The sequence below is a fragment of the Ursus maritimus genome, unplaced genomic scaffold, assembly GCF_017311325.1.
Source record: "Ursus maritimus isolate PB19 unplaced genomic scaffold, ASM1731132v1 scaffold_14, whole genome shotgun sequence".
Taxonomy (NCBI): Eukaryota; Metazoa; Chordata; class Mammalia; order Carnivora; family Ursidae; genus Ursus; species Ursus maritimus.
Genome location: NW_024423786.1, coordinates 19506165 through 19529828, shown reverse-complemented (window position 1 = coordinate 19529828; position 23664 = coordinate 19506165). Strand labels below are relative to the sequence as shown.

The 23664-nt window shown below is 35.3% G+C and overlaps 1 protein-coding gene and 1 non-coding gene across 2 annotated transcripts in view; both read right to left on the bottom strand.

Moving 5' to 3' along the window:
- The window catches only part of LOC103674294 (RING1 and YY1 binding protein), a 79080-nt gene that overhangs the window by 44408 nt on the left and 11008 nt on the right, over nt 1-23664 (bottom strand). The window lies entirely within an intron of this gene.
- Nucleotides 22277-22426, bottom strand: LOC121102673. The gene has a single exon (XR_005834785.1). It is a non-coding gene; the product is annotated as a small nucleolar RNA SNORA62/SNORA6 family (small nucleolar RNA).

Sequence of the window (23664 nt, the reverse complement as noted above, 5' to 3'; positions counted from 1 at the left end):
TTATATCCAGGATGTAGCAAGAACTCTTAGACAACCCGATTTAAAAAGTAGGCAAAGTATATGAATTTGACCAAAGAATATATACAAATGGCTAATAAGCATAAGAAAAAATGCTCAATATCATCAGTCATATGAAAAATGCAAATTAAAACCACAATGAGGTTCCACAACACAGCCACTAAAAAGGCTATAATCAGAAGTGTTGGTGAGGACACGGAGAAACTGGAACCCTCATATGTTGCTGATGTAATATAAAATAGTACAACCACTTTGGAAAACAGTTCAACAGCTTCTTCAAAGGTTAAACATGAAATTACCATGCAAGTCAACAGTCTACCTAGGTTATCTACTCAAGAGACACAGGTCTGTGCAAATGTTTATAATAGCACTATTCTTAACAGCCACAAACTGGAAACAATCCTAATCCATTAACTGATGAATAAAGAAAATGTAGTTTATCCATACAATGAAATACTAGCCACCTATGAGACAGACAAATCTCAAAAACATTATGATAAATGAAGGAAGCCAGACGTAAAAGACTATATACAGAATTATTCCACTGACACAGTATTTCTATAGAGACTAAAAGCATGCCTGGAGAGTAAGAACTGACTGCAAACAGGCACAAGGGAACTTTTTGAGGTGATGTAAGTGTTCCAAAACTGGATTATGGTGATGGCTGTACACTGTATAAACTCACTGAAACTCACTGAATTGACAGGTGAATTGTATATTATAACATAAAAAAAAAAAAAAGCTGTTACAAGAACAACCCCACCCTCCAAAAATTTTAATAGAAGCTAATTTAATTTTAAAAATATTCTCACATTTACCAAAGACAAAGATTATATTTTCAAACACAAATCATATCAAAATTAAAAGCAACTCAAGACGATAGTTTTCCATTTAAGGAATACTGTTTAGCAACATCTAACAGCAGGTATTTCATTCTTATCTATACGGTCAAAAAAACACAATCAATAATACATTGTTCAGTAATTGTACTCTTGGGCATTTACTCTAAAGAAAGAAACACCTACGTTCACACAAAAACCTGTACATAAATGTTTATAGCAGCTTTATTTGATCATAGCCCAAAACTGAAAACAACTCAAATGTCCTTCAAATGGGTGGATATTATAGCTGTGGTACATTCACAGCATGGAATACCATTTAAGAATAAAAAGGAAAAAAAGAAAAAGAAAAAAAAAAAAGGAAAAAAAATTTTTAAAAGGGAAAAAAAAATAAAAAGGGATGAACTGATACACACAACTTGAATGGACACTAAAGGATAATTAAGTGAAAAGAAATCCAATCTTAAAGGGTAACATAAATATGATTCCATTTACAAAACCTTCTTGAAATGACAACATCATTGAGAGAGACCAGATTAGTGGCTGCCAGAGAGGTTGAGAGCGGAGGATGGGACGGTGACTATGAGAGAGTAGCATGAGGGCTTCTTGTGACAGGCTTATTCTGCATCTTTACTATGATGGTGGCCAAACTACACGTATGGCAGGCAACATTACCTACACCTAAATATGCATACACACACTCTCTCTTTCTCTCTCACTTCCTCCACCTCACAACATCACAGATAGGTCCAAGTAAAACTTAGGAATCTAAATAAAGTCTGGATTGTGTCAGTATCAATTTTCTGGATGTGATACTGTTTCCTACAGTCATTAAGGATGTTATCACTGGGAAAACAGGATAAAGGTTATATGAGATGTCTCTAGTATTTCTTACAACTGCATGCAAATCTACAATTATTAAGATGAGGTATTTTTTTTTAAAGTTAAAAAAAATCAACATAGTATATCTGTACTGCTACCTCCATGGAATACCAATACCTCACATACTCTGAGGCTGCATTATGTTTCGGTCTTACAATATATTACTCTTTTTTATGGGGTATAAACCTTCTCCTGAACAGAAGTAGACCAAAGAAAAGTGATTAAAATCAATCATTAACTTCTGATTCTTAAACACCAGAGAACAAAGGTAGGAAAGAATTCAGCACTTACAACTTCTACACCAATCTGCATAAAAACAATCTCTAGAGGTGGATTTAAAATTTTAACTAAAAACCCAGGAACAATCTCTTCAATCAGAAAGGTATTTTCTACAGTGTGGTACAGATGAAGCCATGCCTTCAAGACTACAGGACACACAAAAAGGCATACCTTTCATTATTAATTCCAAGTTTACCAAGTAAGTTCAAATCACTAACCTGGGTTCTTAGCACCTTGACACCTTCAACTCCCATCTGATAGGATACCTAGTTAGTGGAAAGAATTATCACAATAAACTGCCATTCTGCTTATACTTCAGTCTTTTGGGAGCCCAATTCCATCTTCATCTCCCAACTCCACATAAAGCGTGCAAAGCTATACCGCTTCCATCTGGTGACCTACTGATGGCACCCAGCAAGTCTTCAAATGCACCGGACAGCTGCCAGATAAAGGAGGGCTGAGAGTAAAGGTGGGGAAGCCTTCCTTTCCATTTCAAAGTAAAAAGCAACAGTAAAGGAGCCATTTGAAAACTGTTAACATTACCTGTTATAAAAGAAAGAAAAGCAAGATGGGCAGTCTGTATGTAGTCCTTTTGCACCCTGACTAAAGACAAAGGATAGTAAACATGAGAAGAGATTATAAAGGAACCAAAAGAAAGGAACACCAAAGTTCAAATTATAACTCAGGGAACAATATCCAGAAGATTAAACCTTCTTAACATTCCAACACAGTTAACAAATAGAGAAGGATTTCAAATAGCTAACAAACGTTAAAAAAAAAAGTTTAAACTCTGGATAAGGGAAATGTAAATTAAAAGAATGAAATATCATTTCCCACCCTACATTCTCCACTCTCTTTTCTGAATTTGAAATCTGATAACCCCAACTGTTGGTATTATACAAGAAAACTGGAATTCTGCTGTTAGCAAAAACACTCTGGAGACCAATTTATATTTCTTGATGATGAAAAGGCCCACATCCTATAACCCGGCAATTCCACTTAACCTATAATCCGGCAATTCCACTTAAAAATCTCTTGTACTTGTCACAAGATGTGTACAAAGATGCTCACAACAGTGTTATTTGTAGTAAGGAGAAGGAGGAGCTACCTAAGAATAAATAAGCTGTACTTTACCCAAGAAAATGGTATGTAACAGTAAAAATGTGCAAGCTAGACCCAGTATCAACATGGTTGTATCTCAGTCAATGCTGAGGAAAAAAAAAAAAACAAGGTGCAAACGGATATGAACAGTACGCCATTTAGACAGATTTTCCAAACTAAGAAAAAAGGTTTATACTGATGATGAATTCATAAAAACACATACCAAAAAATAGGCAAATATGCAAAGGAATGACACACATCTCCTTTAGTAATAGTGGTTGGAAAAGGAACTGAGAGAGAAAATGTCAGAAGAGGTGATCACTGTTTAAATTCCTGCCCAATGTTCACTGTTTGAACATTTTAATCAAAACTATCCAAATCAAATGTAGAAAAAAATGTTAACATTTATTAAAATTAGGGGATGAATATGTATTAGTGTTTTTCTACTAGTTTAGAAGACTATATTTTTTCTAAAGTTTTAAAAGGGCGAAGTACATTAAGTCAAAGGAAAAAAGGAGATACAAATTCTATCAAGAATCAAGAAGAGACATCATCACAAGTCTTACAGATATTAAAAGGATAAGGGAAACTTAGGAACAATTTATGCGTGTGACAGCTTAGATGGGATGTCTCAAAGAATTTTTCCAATTACCAAAGATTACATACGAATAACTAATGTAAACAGACCCACATACATTTAAAAAAAACTGATTTGTACTTAAAAACTTCTATAATTAACACCACCAAAAAATACTCCCAACCAAGACTTCACTGGTGAATTTTCTACCAAAAATTTAAGAAAGAATTCTATACAAATTCTTCCATCCAAAAACAACACTTTGCAACTCAATGTTATAAAGTCAGCATTACCAGAACACCAAAAATAAAAACAACACAAGAAAACTATAGATCTCTCTCAAGAACATGGAACCAAAACTCCTTAAGAAATTAGAAAAGTGGGGGCGCCTGGGTGGCACAGTGGTTAAGCGTCTGCCTTCGGCTCAGGGCGTGATCCTGGCATTACGGGATCGAGCCCCACATCAGGCTCCTCTGCTATGAGCGTGCTTCTTCCTCTCCCACTCCCCCTGCTTGTGTTCCCTCTCTTGCTGGCTGTCTCTATCTCTGTCAAATAAATAAATAAAATCTTTAAAAAAAAAAAAAAAAAGAAATTAGAAAAGTGAATCCAGCAATACCTAAAAAGGATAATACATGATGAACAAATGAGTTTATACCATGAGTGCAAAATTGTTTCAGTATCTGAAAAATGAAAATAACTCACCATGTCAACGTATTAAAGGAAAACTATATGATCACAGTAATAGATGAAGTAAAAAAGCATCTTAACATCCATTCATAATCGTAATTTTTGACAAGCCAGCAAACTAAGCCTTCTAGTCAACATTGTACTAGTAGTGGTCCGGGAGTATGGAATTGGGGGGTGGGGAGTGGGGTGGGGAAGAGACCACAAATACATAAAAAGTAGATAGGAAAGAACAAAATAAAACCAGTTTTCTGTTTTACATGACTGTCAATGCAGAAAATCGCAAAGAACATACAAAAAATTACTAAAACCAATAAAATTTATTGACATATTAGCAACAGACAACTGGAAATTAAAAAATAAAGTACCACTTAACAATAGCATCAAAAAAAATGAACTATTCAGGGATAAATCTAATTAAATATGTACAAGATCTGTATGCTACAATATAGAAAACACTGACGAGAGAATCAAAGACTTAACTGAATAGGAGATATACCATGCTTATAGATGAGAAAACTCACTAATGTTAAATAAATTTTCCTCAAAATGATCTACAGTTATGATACCCAATAGAGCAGCCACTAGTAACATGGCTATTTACATTTGCGTTTATATAAATAAACTCTAAATAAAATTTAGAGTTCATTTCCTCAGTCTCACTAACCATTTTTCAAGTAGTCAAGTCACATGTTGTTAGTCACTACCACATACTGGACAGTGCAGATGGAAAACATCACCCTCATTACAAAAAGTTCTTATTTTTTTTTTTTTTTTTTAAAGATTTTATTTATTTATTTGACAGAGAGAGACAGCCAGCGAGAGAGGGAACACGAGCAGGGGGAGTGGGAGAGGAAGAAGCAGGCTCATAGCGGAGGAGCCTGATGTGGGACTCGATCCCGGAACGCCGGGATCACGCCCTGAGCCGAAGGCAGGCGCTCAACCGCTGTGCCACCCAGGCGCCCCACAAAAAGTTCTTATTGCCATTGGACAGTGCTGATCTACAGATTCAATGCAATCCAGTCAAAATACCACCAAATTTCAGAGAAATGAGGATGGAAAAAGAGGATCTCGTGTACTCAAAACAAACAAACAAAAAAAACCCCAAAAAACTGAAAAAGAAGTACCAAGCTGAAGGACTGATGTTACTGGATTTCATGATTTATGACGACTGCTTACAGTATTTAAAGACAGTGTGGCACTGGCAAAAGGACAAAGTCCAGACACATATACACACACATATAAGATCATTTGACTTTAAAAAAAGATACCAGTGTAATTCGTTAGAGAAAGTGTCTTTCAATAAATGGTACAGAAAAACCTGAGATGCCCATACATAAAAATTAAGAACCTCAATTCATACTCTTATCCATATATAAGAATTAACTCAAAATGGATGAAACACCTAATCGTAAAACCTCAAAGTTATTATAAAGCTTCTGAGAAAACATAAAGAAAAATCTTTAAGACCCCAGTCTATGCAAAGATTCCTTGGATAAAACATAAAAAGCATAGACTGCAGAAGAAAAATATATATATTTTTTCAAAAAATTAAGTATCTCCATTCTCTGAAAGACATTTCCCCAGTTTTGAGAAATAAATGACACACATCACTGTATAAGTTCAAGGTGTAGAGCATGATGGTTTGATTTACACATATTGTAAAATGATTATAAGTTTGGTTACAGCCATCATCTCATATAATTACATTAAAAAGGGAAAAAAGTACTCCTTGTGGTAACAACTCTCAGAATCCACTCTTAACAACTTTCTTATATGCCATACAACAGAATTATCATCATCATACTGTACATTTCATCCTCAGTACTTATTATCTTGGCATTTGTGCCTTCTGACCATTTTCCTCAAATTTCCTCTCCCCGAGAAAGACACCATTATGAAAATGAAAAGCCACAGACTAGGAGAAAAAATACACAAAACACATATCTAATAAACTGTTATTCCAAATATATGAAAATTTATATGAAAGCTGAATAATAAACACAATCTAAAAATGGGCAAAAAAATTCTGAAGTCGTCTCCCCAGAGATATGTGGGTGACTTACATAAACACCTGAAAAGAGACTTACATTAGTCATTAAGGCAATGCAAATTAAAACTACAATGATATACCACTAAAATCTATACTGGTATTATAAAAAACAAACAAACAACTGGCAATGTCAAATACGGAGGATGCAGAGAGGCAGGGATTTCTACATTGTTGATGATGAAAAAACAAAATGGTACTTTTGGGGATGATGCAAGTATTGTTCTTGATTTTTATTACAAGGCTAAGTTCATAAAAATTCACAGACTTGTACACCAAAAAGGATTAATCTTACTGTATATGAATACCTCAGTACACCCGACCTAAAAAAAAATTCTATTTTCCTTACGTATTTAAAATATTTTAACATTTCAGTTTTCCAAACTCAATTCAAGCTTTTCTAACTCCTCTCATCATGTACTTCTAAATGGCCTTCTGAAAGCCTCATATAGCCAGCCTGATCAAACCTCAACTCCAAAAGACAACCAAATGCTCCATATGACGAGACAATCTGTTTCCAATGCATAGTATTGTACAGCTAATCAGATAAGCTTCGAAAAGGATAAAAGCATGTAAAGCATCCCACCTCTGCCAAAGTACTACAGGAGCTCCACAATTATCTATGAAGAAAATCATCAAGAGGAATAATCAAATGAAAAGATTCTAAAAACAAAGGAAATCTTACAAAGGGAAAGGGAGTGTTATGCATGTGAAGGTAAAGGTAACAGCAACAACAACAACAACAGATCACCACCCACACTCATACATACCTCCCACTGGGAGAAATCAGGTGGGCAGAAGAACAGAAATAAACCAAGAGAAAGCTAATTCACACCCTGAATCCCCTCATATCAAATTTCCCTGTCACACAAACCAAATCACAGGACTTCCTATGACAACATACAAGTATTTCAAGTCTAAAATATTTATAACAGTTTATAGTCTGTAACAGGGAATATTTCACAGAAGTACTTATACAGAGAAAAATGAGAGCTGGAAATTGAGAAGAAACAGTTCTTATTTCATTATGAAATACACATGTACCTGCCATAGTTCTGAATCTTAAATGTAAAGAAACCCTAAAATTTAAGGCATAATAGCATTCGTACTGCAGAGTCCAGAAGAATATCTCTAATAGTCTTCCTAATGCTTGGTTTGTCAGAAAGGTGATACAACTTGGTGGGAAAAGGACAAAATTAGTCCCGGAGTCTAGTCCAGGTTCTACTACTACTAACCTGTTTCAAGACTTGGGGCCAGTCACTTAATCTCACTGGATTCTAGTTTTCCTGGATGGAATAGCTGGATAAAATTATCTATAAAGCCCGTCCTAAAGAAATTTTTTGAAGGAGGAAAAACAGCAGCCCAGGGCAATTCAAAGAATTCTAGCTCTTCTTGGCCAGATATGACTATAGCCATTATGAATGTGGATTTAACGTTAGTTCATTTTATAAAACTGTTATTTATTTCCCAATAGCATACGGGCTTTAAGTAGAAAGCACAATGCTGCTCAACAAACCCTAAGCACAAGAAACATGTAGAAAACAAGGACCATCACAAACTGCTAAAAGCCAGTGATAAAGAGAAATCTTAAAAGCAACCCAAGACACACTTTGTGGAGAAAGAAAAAGAAAGGGGGGAATGACGGCAGATTACTCATCAGAAATAATAAAACCCAGGAAACAATGGAACAACACCTTTAAGATACAAAAAGAAATAACTGAACCTAGAATTCTATACCTGTTGAAAACACCTTTCAAAACAAGGAGGAGGAACTGGAAGCCTCATACACATTGGTAATATAAAATGGTGCAGCCACTTTAGAAAACAGTGTGGTAAACTTCAAAAGGTTGGAGTTACCATTTGTCCCATCAATTCCAATTCTAGGTATATATCCCAGAAAAATTAAAACATGTATCCATACAAAAATGTGTACACTAATGTTCATGGCAGCATTGTTCATTAATAGCCAAAAGGTGGAAAAATTCCAAATAACCATCAATTGAATAAACAAAATGTGGTTTACCTATACAATGGAATATTATTTGGCTACTAATAGGACTGGATACTGATATATGCTACAACATACAAGTTTCCAAGGTGAGCCTTAGAAACATTATGGTAGTTTCAGAACCCAGTCACAAGAGACCTCATGTCATCTAGTTCCATTTATACAAAATACCCAGAACCCCAAATCTTTAGAAAGAGAGTTATCAGTGGTTCCCTAGGACTAGGGATGGCTGTGTGCACTGGGAGTGGGAGCACCCCAGAGAGCGACAGCTAAAAAGCAGGGGATTCCTTCTGGGGGTGATGAAATGAGGCCACAGTTCATAATTCTGTGAGTATACTAAACACCAATGAACTGCACACTTTAAATAGATGAACTGTATTATATACGTGTTGTATCTTCAAAAAGCTGTTATCAGAAGAAAAGCAAAATAAAAACCGAGAAATAAAAAACAAAAGAATCAATCACCAGCAGACATGAACTATAAGGAATGTTACAGGAAGTCCTTCAGGCAGAAGGAAAATACAACCACATGGAAATCTGGATCTACACAAAGCAATGAAGAGCACCACAAATGGTAAATATGTGGGAAAATAGAAAAGATTTCTTCTATTACATTTTGCAATCTCTTTAAAAGATAAGTAACCACATAAAAATTATATTATGGAGGATTACAACAGCACTAACAACAGAAAGGCTAGGTATAGAAAAGTGGCAGCATACTACTCTAAGGTTCTTATACTACAGACGACCCTTGAACAACATGGTTTGAACTGCACAGGTCCAATTACAAGTGGATTTTTTTCCAAAAAATACAGTACAGTATTTTAAGTATATTTTCTCTTCCTTGTGATTTTCTTAGTATTTTCTTTTCTCTTACTTCATCACAAGAATACACTGTATAATATATAGAGCATACAAAATATGTTAATTGACTGTTTATGTTATTGGTAAGTCTTCCTGTAGACAGCAGGCTCTAAGTATTTAAGTTCTGGGGGACTCATAAGTTATATGTGGATTTCAACTACATATAGGATCGGCACCCCAACCCCCAAGTTGTTCAAAGGTCAACCGGACATGTAAAGACGTATATCTCTAGAGGATAATTTGTGATGTTAAAGATGCATACTAAAGTAACAACTAAAACCAAACAGTTACAGCTAAAAAGAAAGGATATAAACTGGATTTTTAAAAGAAACACTCAACTAAGCCAAAGATGCCAGAAGGGGAAAGTGGATGAGTAGGAAAAATAGAAAACAAACAGCAAGACAGATTTAAAACCAATCATATCAAAAATCACTTTAAATGTAAATGGTCTTTTAAAAAGGGCAAAGACTATGATATTTAACTACAAAAAAGAAACCCAATTATAACTGGCTATAAGAAATCCATGTCAAATACAGACAGAAATATGGGAAAAGGTACATCATGCTAACTCTACTCATTTATTGAATCTACTTAATATATGACAAAGTCGTATCAGAGCAAAAGAATTATGTGATAAAGGTGATTTCATGACACAGGGCTCAATTCCTCAAGAAGACATAATTCTAGATGTTTATCCATCTAATAAGAAAGTGGAAGAATTAAATTAAATTAGAAGTAAAAAAACAGCAGGATAACTAGAAAATCCTCACATATTTGGAAATGAAGCAAAAATTCAAAATAATGCATCAGCCAAAAGAGAAAGGGAAAAAAATCAGAAAATATTTTGAATCAAATGAAAATGAAATACATTATCAAATTTTATGGACTGTAACTAAAGTGGTACTTGAGAAGGAAATTTATAGCATCAAATGCCTATACATAAAAAAAAAAAGTTCTCAAATCAATGACTGAACTGATACTTTAAACAAAACTAGGAATAGAAGAGCAAATGAAACTCAAAATAAGCAAAATAAAGACCAGATCTGAAATCAACAGAAAACAAGAAAAACAAATAAAAAGCAATGAAATCCAAATCTTGTTGAGATAAATAAAATCAGAAAGAGAAGACATATATCACCAATAAGGAATAAGAAATAGCTTAATAGCTGCTATAGATTAATAAAGGATGATATGGGAATATTATCAACAGCTTTACTTCAATAATGGGAAATTCCTACATTCCTTGAAAGGCACAAACTGTCAAAGCTCATTCAAGAGGAAACAAATCATCTAAAGATTTTCATACACTTACAGAAATGTAATTTATAGTTAAAACCTCTGTAAGGAAAACTCTAGGCCCAGATGGCTTCACTGGTGACTTCTAACAAACATTTAAGAAGAAATAATACCAATTCTATACACACTCTTCCAGAAAAATGAAGAGAAGAAAAATTACGTGTTCCTAACTTATTCTATGGCAGCCACATCAGTCTAAATACAAAACCAACTACATTACAAGGTAAGAAAACTAGACCAAAGTCTTTCATAAGTATAGATGCAAATATCTTTAAAAAAATAATTTAAAGCGTATTACTGCCAAGAGAATACATCATGACAAAGTGGGATTTTTCCCAGGAATGCAAGGATGGTTTAGAATTCCAAAAATCAATCAATGTAATTCACGGCATTAAATATGAAAAACTGTATGACTGTTTTAAAAGCTGGAGGAGATGCAGAGCAGGGAAATGTACTTGACAAATCCAACATCTATTCCTTAATTAAAAACTCTTAGCAAACTAGAAAAGAACTTCCTCAACCTACCAAAAACTACAGCTAATACTTAACAGTAAAAGGCTGAATGCTTTACTCCCTTAAAACTCAAGAACAATGCAAGGATCTCAACTCTTTACTACTTCTATTCAACACTGTTCTGAAGAGTTAAGCCATTTAGTAGGCAAGAGAAAAATAAAAGGCATCCAAATTGGAAAAGTAAAACTGTCTTAATTCACAGATAAGATCATCTATGGAAAAAAACTGCAAAATCCACAAGAAGCTACTAGAAGAGGTAAGTTTAGCAAAGATGCAGTACATGACATACAAAAATAACTATTTGTTTAAATCAACTAAAAACAACCAGAACTTGAAATCTTTAAAGTAGAAATATTTATAAAGCATCAAAAATGTGAAACACTTTGTGATGATTTTGACACAAGATATGCAAGATTTGTATACTAAAACACACAAAACACTGCTGAGAGAAGACCTAAAGGAGACCTTCAGGGATTGGAACACTGAATCTAATGTAGTTATCAGTTTTCTACAAATTCAGTGCATTCCAATAAAAATCTCAGCAGGCTTTTTTGTAGAAATTGACATGGTGGGGATGCGTGGGTGGCTCAGTTGGTTAAGCATGTGGGTCCTGGGATCGAGTCCTACATTGGGCTCCTTGCTCAGTGGGGAGCCTGCTTCTCCCTCTGCCTGCCACTCTCTCTCTCTCTGACAAATAAATAAATAAATAAAAATCTTTTTAAAAATTTTAAAAAATTGACGAGGTGATTCTAAAATTTATATGCTAATATTAAGAATCTAGAAGAGTCAAAGTAACTTTGAAAATGAACAATATTAGAAGTCTTATACTCCCTGATTTCAAGACCTTAAAAAACAACATTAAGACAGTATAGTACCAGTGTAAAGACAAACAGATTGAAGGAACAAGACAGAGTCCAGAAACAGCACCAAATATACAGTCCGCTGACTTTCACCAAGATGCGAAGGCAATTCAATGAAGAATGAATTATCTTTCCAATAAATGATGCCAGAATAAGAGGATGGCCATATGTTAAAAAAACAAAAGAAAAAAGAAAAAAACCAACTTACCTCACCCTTACAAATCTGTATACAAATATCACTTCAAAATAGACTAAGGACCCAAATGTAAGAGTTAAAACTATAAAACTCCTACAGCAAAAATCTGAGAAAACCTTGGTGATGTTGGGTTTGGCAAAGATTTCTTAAATATGACATAAAAATTATAAAAGAAAAAAAAACAAATTAGATTTAATCTAGTGTTCAACAGACTTTTAAAACAAACATCTGAACCTAGAATAAAGAACTCTCACAATTCAATAAGTCAACCAAATTAAAAATGGGTAAAAGATATGAAAAAAAAACTTTAAGAAAAAAATGGCAAATAAGAACATGAAAATAACAATCGTTGTTAGTTATTAGGAAAATACAAAACCACAATGAGATACCATCAGACACCCTCACCCTCCACTTGCCTAAAATTAAATAGACTATACATCACGGCTGGCAAAAATGTGGAACTGGAACCCTCACACACTACTTTGGGAATTTTAAATATACAACCACTGTAAAAAAACAGTTTGGCAGTTTGTTAAAACATTAAACATACCCAGTGACTCCACTACTTTACTCAAGAGAAATGAAAGTGTGTGTCTACACAAAGACTTGTTCAGGAATGTACGAGGCAGCTTTATTTGTACTGGCCAGAAACTGGAAACTCAAACGTCCATCAACAGGTGAAAAGATAAATAAATAGCAAAACAGTCATACAATGGAATAGTATTCAGCAGTAAAAAGGGATAAAGATGGATGAATCTCAAAATAAGCACAGTGATTGAAAGAAACCAAAGGAAAATCCAAAAGTACATACTGTAGGATCAGACTTATACAAAATTTAAGAAAATGCAAACTAATGTGTAGCTACAGAAAGCAGATTAATGGTCGACTAGGGACAGAAAAGGGTAGGAGGAATTACCAAAGGGGAAGAGAAAATTCTGTGGGGCGACAGATATGATAATTATCTTATTTGTGGTAGTTTTCCCAGGTTATTCTTTCAACATGAAGTATCTTATAGACCAATTATATTTTAATAAAGCTAAAAAAAATTAAACCCAGATTAAACAATTAAAATTAAACAAGATGTGCTTTTTCTCCTGATTACAGTACAATACTTTTTAGTTTTTCTGAGGATTAAGTAATAGAGAAATTGTGCATTACCGTATGAATTAATCTATGTGTTTTACTATTCATCATTTTTAAAAATGAGATCAAATCTATAGTTGTTTAGTTCTATTTAAGAATGTATTCTAGAAATGCTACAAATACGTCATTTTTTGTTAGAGCAAAGTATTTTCTCACTAGCTTTTAAGTATTTTCAAAATGCTCTATCTTCATTCCTGGTAATTTTAATTGGCAATACAGCCTAACATTTTAGCTGTAAATTTAGTATCAATACCGTAATTACCATTACACATGCACGCATGCGCGCACACACACACACACAACACACCCCATAAATTATAACATGCATCTTTTCAGAAACAATCAGTACCATCAGGGTTTCACCAAGGCATAAAGTGGTTTTCCTGATGGCTGGAACAGTTCATAAATCTAACGTTTACAACTTCATGTAACTTTGGGGTCACTATGCTATCTCTTATATTCCCTATAGCAGAGTAAAATCTTATTCTTCTTCCTGATCTCCACACCAGTATCTGGTCCAAATGTTTTCATGTCCAAAATATTTGAAAAGATGTGAAAGGCAAAAAACACAGCCAAGCTAAGTTTACTTACAGGTCAATATTCTTGTTAGCTCTTTCTTGCTTCATACCATCTAAAAGTTTTTGTGGGGCTGGACACAGGGAGAGGTGGGACTTCTTTCACTACTTTTGAATCCCTGAGTCTTAAAAAGCCAGATGTAAGGAAAGAAAAGTAAACCAACTCTTAAATTCCAGGGCTTGGGTTGGTTGGTTGGTTTGTTTGTTGGGGCTGGGGCAGGGTGGTAATGAATAGGTTTAAACTAATGATTAAAATTAATTTTCAGGTTACATAAAGAAAGTCTAAATCATATAAATTCAAGTGAATATGGCACTAACTGTTCTGCACTCATCATCCTTATGCTGCTCTTTGCTGCAAAACAGAGAGGCAGAGGAGGCCAAAAAGACCGCTTTCATGATTCTGAAGTGGCAAGACTTAAAAATGTGTTCACTCATATACAATAAATAGTATTCCACAAATTAGTACAAATATTTGCTGAACAGAAGGTCAAATTACAATCCTCCAGAACGGACTTCCAGAAAAAGTTTTGATTTATTTGCAAACTACAAATATTCTTACAATCAATCAGCCCAAAGGCCTGTTATTTAAAGGAAAGAAAAAAAAATTTAAAAACACAAGAAAACCGCATTCTGTATCTTACTTTCTACAATCTGGATAGATTTGCTCAATTACATAAAGGTAAGAGTTTCACAATGAAAGACTAAGTAGCAGAAACCACCGCGAAGTCCAAGTTAGAAGTTTAGCTCACACCTCTTTCCTGAAAAATCTGATTTGTTTGCACTAGGGTTAGAAAAGGTAAAATGACACAAAAATAGACAAGATATATTTGTCACTATGTTAGAATTTGAAAGATTTCCCACTTCAACACACTACTACTAAGACTCTGGAGAAAACTACTGTAAATTTAAATTTCACTTATGAATAAGACGCTTGAAAAAGAGTTATAAATACAACTCTCATTTCTAAAACATTATTTCCTATAAAACTAGAGAGCCTGGATAAAGGAAGGAGGAATAGAAAAAAATAATTAGACCTATTTACTTGACAAAAATCAATGAACTGGAAACAAACTTCTGGTGATTGCAAAACGATTATACTGGTCACTGAGAAAAACAAAGCAGTATCTTTAAACAATTTTCTGAGTATGTTATCAATAAAATTAATTCTGAAAATACACCTTTCAAAACCACAAGAGGATCACAATGATTGATCAAGTTACCATTAGCTGGTTTAATAGGATTAAGCCCAACAGTAAATTTAGCAGAAGTTCCCCAGTTAGGGATCAACATAGTTGCTGTGTACTAAACTTACTCATGTTTGTATAGGACATTTCCTGTTTGCAAATGTTTTTAAAACTAGGTATGGATTCTGTAAATTTGCATGTAACATCTCTTTAGAAGCCAACTTTGCAGTTCAGCATTAGTCTCTATTTTCACTGAGAATTTATATATTCTCAAAGTTTGGGTTCCATTAATTAAATGCTTATTAATAGCTACCAGATTAATTTAAAATGTCACAAATTCTTATTTACCAGAACATTCCAACTCATCAGATGTATCTTCTTTCATGAAATTCATTATCAGATCAATGAGTTTTGAAAATATTGATATACAGGGCGCCTGGGTGGCTCTGTCAGTTAAGTGTCTGCCTTCGGCTCAGGTCATTATCCCAGGGTCCTGGAGTCCAGCCCCATATTGGGCTCCCTGCTGGGTGAGGAGACTGCTTCTCCCTCTTCCTCTGCCTGCTGCTCCCCCTGCTTATGCGCTCGATTCCTCCTGTGCACACGCACGTTCTCTGTCAAATAAATAAACAACCCCTCCAAAAAAAAGAAAGAAAAGAAAATACTGATATACAATTAAGAGGCTTCATTTACAAAAAACTGAACGGGAAAGATCATTAGGATTTCAATCCTGAAAAATAATAGATAAAATACCAGTAGCTAAATTACTGATAGTTCAAAACATTCTCCAGCCCACCTCTTGAAAATCCCTTGCTAAGAGAACTCCAGCCATTCTGAGTCCTATTCAGCTGTAAAGTTTCCAAGAAAAATAGACTTCATGATCTTGTCAATTTTAATACTTTTTCTCCTTAAGCCATACTGCATCTAGACCACTCTAGTCACTGTTCTACAAACCTTTCAAGATAGCTGTTTCTAAAACCTTAGGCCAGCAAGCACAGAACAAAATGGAATGTTAAGAGAAAGGCATTTTTTAGTTCTCCGAGAAGGTGAACCTTTTTAAAACAGACACTGGTTCATAAGAATTCTATTTTGCAATAAACTGTTGTCTCAGCTGTGAGCAGAGGAGCAGGTATGAACTTGAAAGGGAGGTAATAAAGGGACCTAATGTTAACAGACTATGCAAAGAGTAAAATTAGTAACTCAAGAGAGGAAGTAAACGAATGCTGGCAGTATTTCCAAGTCATTCATCAAGTGTTTTTTTAAATTTTTAATGGACATACCCTATTTGCAGAAAAGGTTAACTGATATATGACATTATTTTTAAAAGGAAACACTTTAAAACCAGACGTTGGGAGAATGGACTACATTTTAAAAGTTACACCTAAGTGTACAAAAGCAGCAGCACATTAAGACCCTGCATCTGAAGATTTAACAGTGTGTCAGGGGCACTACCTTTACCCACGTGGGCTTCAAATTTATTTCGGGGGCAAAAATGTAAACAAATTCCACTACAAAATGAAATGCACAAAGTTCTTCAATGATCACAGAAAAAAAGAATCAAGAAGTTTCCCAGAATAGCTGACAAGAGCTGGGTCTTACACCTAAAGGCGGCTTTTACCAATAAAGCTAAGAGTTTTGTAAAAGTCTTCAGGCAACACGGTGACATGAGAGAACATGCTGAGGGAACACAAGTTTGACCAGAAGGTGCATGGTAAGAAATGGCAAAGATGAGCTGGTAGGTAGGACAGAGCCAGACCATGCTGGGCCTCGCAGGTCATTTAAGGAGACAAGGCAATACCTCCTTGGACAATAAGGCAGCAACCAAGGATTCTAGGCAGACAAGCTACATGATCTCTGTTTTCTAGAGAGATCACTGAACACACCTGGCCGAGCAAAGCTACTGCAACAGTCCAGGTGCAGGTCTATATTGTAGAGATTTGCAATTAACGAAGCTCACACTTAACTAAAAAATGAAATAATGAGGACCTAAATTAAGGTGGTAGCAATAGGGATACAGAAGGAATAAAGCAACAGAATTTGACATCTGACTGCTATAGTTGGGTGTCTAAAGTGATATCTACAGACTGGTGGCTGTATAGATGGTAATACCATTTTCAGAAAAAACTTATTAGAAATATGAATGTAAAGTTGGAAAGATCCGAGTCAAGTGCAACTGTGCTATATAAACTCAGGCTGGGAATGTAAACTTAAAACCTCAATTTGCTATCTGTAAAATGGAGATATATATCATACCCTTAAAAGGATTAAATGAGAAAATGCATGAAATAGGCTTAATATAGTGCCTGCTTGTTAAATGCCAGTTAAATGTTGGCCCTTATTAGCATTATTATTGGGCTGGGAGCAGGTTACTGATGAAGGCTTCAATGAGGTGTGTCCCACTCTTCTTCCTCTTACCCAATGAAGCTCCTTCTAGGTCTGTGTTCCACTTACTCCCTCAATAACAGTTGTTCAATAAATGCTAAGCATGAAGAAGTGCAAATGTACACCTGTTCTATTAGAAACAAGCTTTGCCTTGGGGCATGACACAGTATTAACTATTTCAGTAATACAAACTTTCAAAAAAAAAAAAAAGAAAAAAGAAAAGGGAAGCACCGGAGTCTCTCTTTCTTTTAATTAAATAACAAAAGACTAAGAATACCCATAGGGCTGTAGTACACCTGCCTGTAGTTAACACACCTTCCACACCAGGTGTTTTGACATAAAGCCCTTATCTTAAAGATACACATAACAGGAGAGTAACTGAATCTAGTGTTTTGGTCAGTCTACGATGAGTTTAATTTCTTAGACTGGGAAAGAGAGGGACAAAGATTTTTAAGTCCATAAATGAAGGAATTCAAAATAAAGACATTAACTATAACTTAAATAGGAAATTTCAACTACACATACTCTTGCCAAAAAGTTTTAATAGATAAAGCATTCCTATTCAGAGATTCTGAAATGTATAAATATCTACTGACATATCTTGGGGGTGGAGCAGTGAGACATTACAAATAAATTATTTTCAATATACTTTAGACAAGTAATGTGGCATCGTGACATTTAAGAGTCATTTCATTATTACATTATAAACTGCCAAAACTGACATAAATCACAGTATTTTATAACTGGAGGAGACAAATCATCCAGTTCTGTGAATTTCAGGGAACTTCAATTAACTGCAAACCACAGTTTAAAATCTCAACCTGGCATATATATCTGTACATATATAATATCTTCTAATGTGGTATTTTTAAAGCTTTTATTCACAATATAATTGCAGTAAGCAGAGACCGTGTACAGCAAAACTTTTAAGACATCCTAAGCACTGAGAAAAAACAAAAATCTTTGAAACATAATTACACCGAATTTCAGTCAGTCTGGAAAGCCACATTCCACAATCCTCACAGCCCTTCAATAAAGAAAAAAAAAAAACACACTAACCGCAGAATTTCATGTTGCTGAGATTCACTGAGATCAGAAATGAGTTCTTCATATAGAATTCTGAGGAGTTCTTTGCACAACGTTTATAGGTTGGGTGGAGAAGAGGAGAGGCATTGTCAAGTACATTATGCTGAGCCGGGGGCGGGGGGGGGACCAAGAGGCAAAGAACACTACCTACCCACCTCCCCCCATTATCATTCCTGTCTTGAGCACCAAAATGCAACTCCCCCTCTTATAAATATACTTCAATGATGCACACCCAAAAGTACATGTCAGGATGAGTTCACTGTCATACATTTTGTCCCAGAGTACTCAACAAATTAGGTGTCCTGTGATTCCCTCAATTTTCTTAACCGGAGGAAAAACCCACAAATAAACACAGCAATGCATACAATGAAAGCAGAATCTACGTATTAGAACACAGAGACCAATCGCCTAATTATATGTGCTCCATCAGACTCTGCCCAGGCGCTACTGCCTTGGGAGAGTCAATCATTCACAAACTCACTGCTGCCTCTGACTGCTGATTTTAATGGTGGCATGCCATGTTCTTTCAAAGAACTGTGTAATTTTCTGACTGAGTCAAGTGATAAACAGTACCTCAAAGGTGATTTTAAGACAGCATATACTGCATACTCTCAGCCCATTTTCATGAGTATATTTTATCAAGAGACAGAGTGAGAAAAACTCAGCGTTATAAAGAGAAACATCACAACAAGCAAAATAAATCACCAAACCTATATAGGCTTATGTTAACCTTTAACATCGTAGATGATACGATTAAGCTAATAATCTCAGAAATGAAGTGGACATTATATTATTGCCCTTATCTAATTTAAATGGCCCTGGAAAAGTGTCCTCCCCTGAGACTGCAAAGGAGGAAGGGAAGGAATTAAAAGAATGCAGTTAAAACATTTTGATTCCATATTAATTTGTCCATTTATGTCACCTTTCTATTTCTTCTATTCTACCAACTGGGTATGAAATCAACTAAGTTACTTCACTTTTCTGAGTCTCAACTTCCTCAACTGTGAAAACTGGAATAACAACTCTATCTTAGAATTGCTCTGAGTGTTACACTGGGAAAACAGACAAAAAACTGGTATGGTAAATGTAAAGTGCTATGCAAATACATAGTATTTGAGAATATCATCTTAAGATTTACAGTCTAAATGTTCAAGTGCCTGGTGCAATACATTGCACATGAGTGTTCAAATATTTGTCCCTTTATTCCATCATCATTTAAAACTTAGGTCCCAAAAGTTCAATTCTGAAAAACAAAGACTATCTCATGTACTACTTATGTATTTTTCACTAGGAATATTATTAAGAAATCAGTTGTGCCTTTTAGAATGATCATTCAATCCAATACAGTCTAATCCATCAACAGCTTTATTATTTTTAACAGTATGTATCCTGTGCTAGGTTCTGTGCCAAGTTGCTACATTCACCCACTTAATCCTTTTAATACCCCTACGGAGAAGTTAGTATTCACAAATGAAACACTACAGCACAAGGTTAAGTAACCTGCCCAAGGTCACCAGGTTAGCAAATGACAGAGCTGGTGTTACTCACACTTAGGTCTGACACCAAAGCCTTGGCTCTCAACTACAACTACTACTCTCCAATATGGTAGCCACATGTGGCTATGTGGCTAGGCTGAACTTAGTTGTGCTGTAATTGTAAAATGCATACCAGATCGTGAAGACCTAGTATGATAAAAAGAATGTAAAATATCTCACTGCAATTTTATACTAATTACATACTAAAATGGTAGTATTCTGGGTATAATGATTAAACAAAATACATTTTTAAAAATAATTTCACCTAGGGATGCCTGGGTGGCTCAGTCAGTTAAACGTCTGCCTTCGGCTCAGGTCATGATCTCAGTCCTGGGATGGAGTCCCAGATCAGGCTCCTTGCTTAGCAGGGAGCCTGCTTCTCCCTCTCCCTGCTCTGCCTCCTCCGCCTGCTCTGCTTGCCACTCCCCATGCTTGTGCTGACAAACAAATAAATAAAATAACAGTAATAATTTCACCTGTTTTTTACTTTCTCACTGTGGCTAATAAAGTTTAAAATTTCATGTGGCTTGCAATGTATATACTTACACTGGACAGCACTGAGTTAGAACATCATACAGGACATTTGTAATACCAAGAGCACAAAACAGCTTTAAATTTCAAACACAACATGTTTTAGAGCATAAATATATTCTCCAATCTCAGCTAATAGCTGTTTAAATGCTAAATTAGTGTAACCAATATTAACAAAACTTTACAATCTCAATGTAAAATGTTATTTAAATTTCAATATTCCAGAATTAGAACTTATTTTGAATATTGGCTTTTCCAACTACGGAAGTGATACCAACTCATCTACACGACAGAAAATACAGAAAAACACACACACAAAAGAATCCACCATACTGCTCAGAGTATTCTGATCACTCATTACTTCCAGGTATATATATTAAATTAAGTGGTATGAAATACTGAAGTGGGATATTGTTTTATCATTTTGAAACTTGTTTTTTCTAATATTATGAACATTTCCTTTTATTACATATTCTTTCTAAAACTTAACATTTTATTTCAAATAATTACAGATTCACAGGATGTTGCAAAAATAGTACAAAGTCCCATATAATTTGCACCCCGTTTTCCCAACAGGGTTGCATCCTCTGAATTATATCAAAACGAAGAAACTGACATTGGGATGTGTGCGTACCGTTCTATGTAACTTTTTTTTTTTTAAAGACTTTATTTATTTGACAGAGAGAGCTGGAACACAAGCAGGAGGAGTGGGAGAGGAAGAAGCAGGCTCCCAGTGGAGCAGGGAGCCCAATGCGGGGCTCGATCCCAGGACTCTGGGATCACTCCCTGAGCCGAAGGCAGACGCTTAACTACTGAGCCACCCAGGCGCCCCCCGTTCTATGTCACCTTATCACATGTGCAGATTCATGTAACCACCACCACAGTCAAGATTAGATTTCATCAACACAAAAACTTTCCCTCTCAGTACCCCATTACAGTCATACCTCATCAGCCCTAATCCTTGGCAACTGCTAATCTGTTCTAATTTTATTACAAAAATGTTAATGGCCGCGTGCAGTGTGTGACCTTTAGAGATTGGCTTTTTTTCACTCAGCATCATGCCCTTGAAATCCATGCCAGTTGTTGTATGTATCAAGAGTTTGTTCCTTCTTAATTGCTTAGTAGTATTCCATGTGGTATGACTATACCACTCACCTACTGAAGGACATTTGGGTTATTTTCAGTTATACAGTATTACAAATATAGCTGCCATGAACATTTCTTTTTTTTTTTTTAAGATTTTATTTATTTATCGGACAGAGAGAGATATAGCAGGAGAGGGAGAAGCAGGCTTCCCGCTGAGCAGCGAGCCCCATGTGGGGCATGATCCCAGGACCCTGAGATTATGACCTGAGCCGAAGGCAGACACTTAACGACCGAGCCACCCAGGGACCCCATGCTATGAACATTTCTTAACAGGTTTTGTGTGAACTTAAGTTTCCATTTCTCTGGGATAAATGCCCAGGAATGCAACTACTAGTCATATACTAAGTATATGGTTAATTTTGCAAGAAACTGCCAGGCTATTTTCCAGAGTGATTTTATCATTTCACATTCCTACTACAAATGTATAAAAGAGTTCAAAACATTTTTAAGGGCTGCAAAATATTTGTAACTATTGCATAGTTTTTAACAATTCCTTGATTTCTATGTAGGTAATTTTTTTTTTTTTTTTAACTTGCAGCAAGAATTACTATTGAACTCCGCTTTCTGGGCCAGAGACCCTTGTGGTGGTAGCGAAAGACCTGCCCCTCATGCAGCACATTACCAACACTTGTGAGTTCATCAGCCAGCCAGTCATTTTTTTGTTATAATAATGATGTAACTAATATACTCACACAGAAATTTTTATGTACAGATCACACTAATTCCTAAGGTACAAATATTTTTAAAGGGAGCTGACACCAACTGGCCTTCAGAAAATTTAAAGCAACTTACCCAGCCACCAAGGGTCTGTGACAATGTCCACTTCTTTCTAGACTCCCTAAAAAATTTTTAGTCTTTAAAATACGACTTGCCAAAAATGTTGTTTTGTGTTTAAGTAACGGGAAGGTTATGTATTTCTCATGTTTCCTGACTTCATTTGTAGTTCTTTTATTAACTATCTATTCATATTCTTTGGCAACGTTTTACTGAAACGTTACTGACTATAAAACTTGGTTCTAACATATGTTGCAAAGAAACAGCTTTTAAAAACACATATATCTGAAATCCAACACACGTTAATAATACAAGACAATATGTGATTTTACAATGTAAAAGATACAAGTTTAGTTGATATGGTCTCCCAATTTATAAATATTCTTATATTTCACACAATGTATTTATTAAGAAATCACCTCTAATGCCAGCTCTAGGTTAAAAACATGAATGTATATCACTTCTCTTAAATTCACTGTGAAATGCCAAGACATAAATTTTCCATAACAAACATCAAAAATTATCTCCAGCTTCATTAAGAAACATGGCTGGCGGGGCGCCTGGGTGGTGCAGTCGTTAAGCGTCTGCCTTAGGCTCAGGGCGTGATCCCAGCATTCTGGGATCGAGCCCCACATCAGGCTCCTCCACTGGGAGCCTGCTTCTTCCTCTCCCACTCTCCCTGCTTGTGTTCCCTCTCTCACTGGCTGTCTCTCTGTGTCAAATAAATAAATTTTAAAAAATCTTAAAAAAAAAAAAAAAAAAGGAAAGAAACATGGCTGGCTTCTCCTTAGAATTTAAGGTCATCCAACCAATAGCACTCAAAAGTGTGCTCCCTAGACCAGCACCAGCAGCACTAACATCACCGAGTAACTCTTAAAAGAACGCAAATTCACAGTCCTACCCCAGACCTACTTAATAAAAAAACAGAAGGTGGGGGGCGGGTAGAGTAGGAAATCAAGCAATGTGTTTCAACAAGTTTTCCAGGTGATACTGACACATGCTAAAGTTTGAGAACCACCATTCTAAACAAATTGAATATAAAAACATTAAATCTGGATTGCCTTGTACACTTAGTCTGTTCAGGAAAGACTTCAGCAAAGTTAATCATGCCACAGATATTAAGAATTCAAAGATATATTTTCAT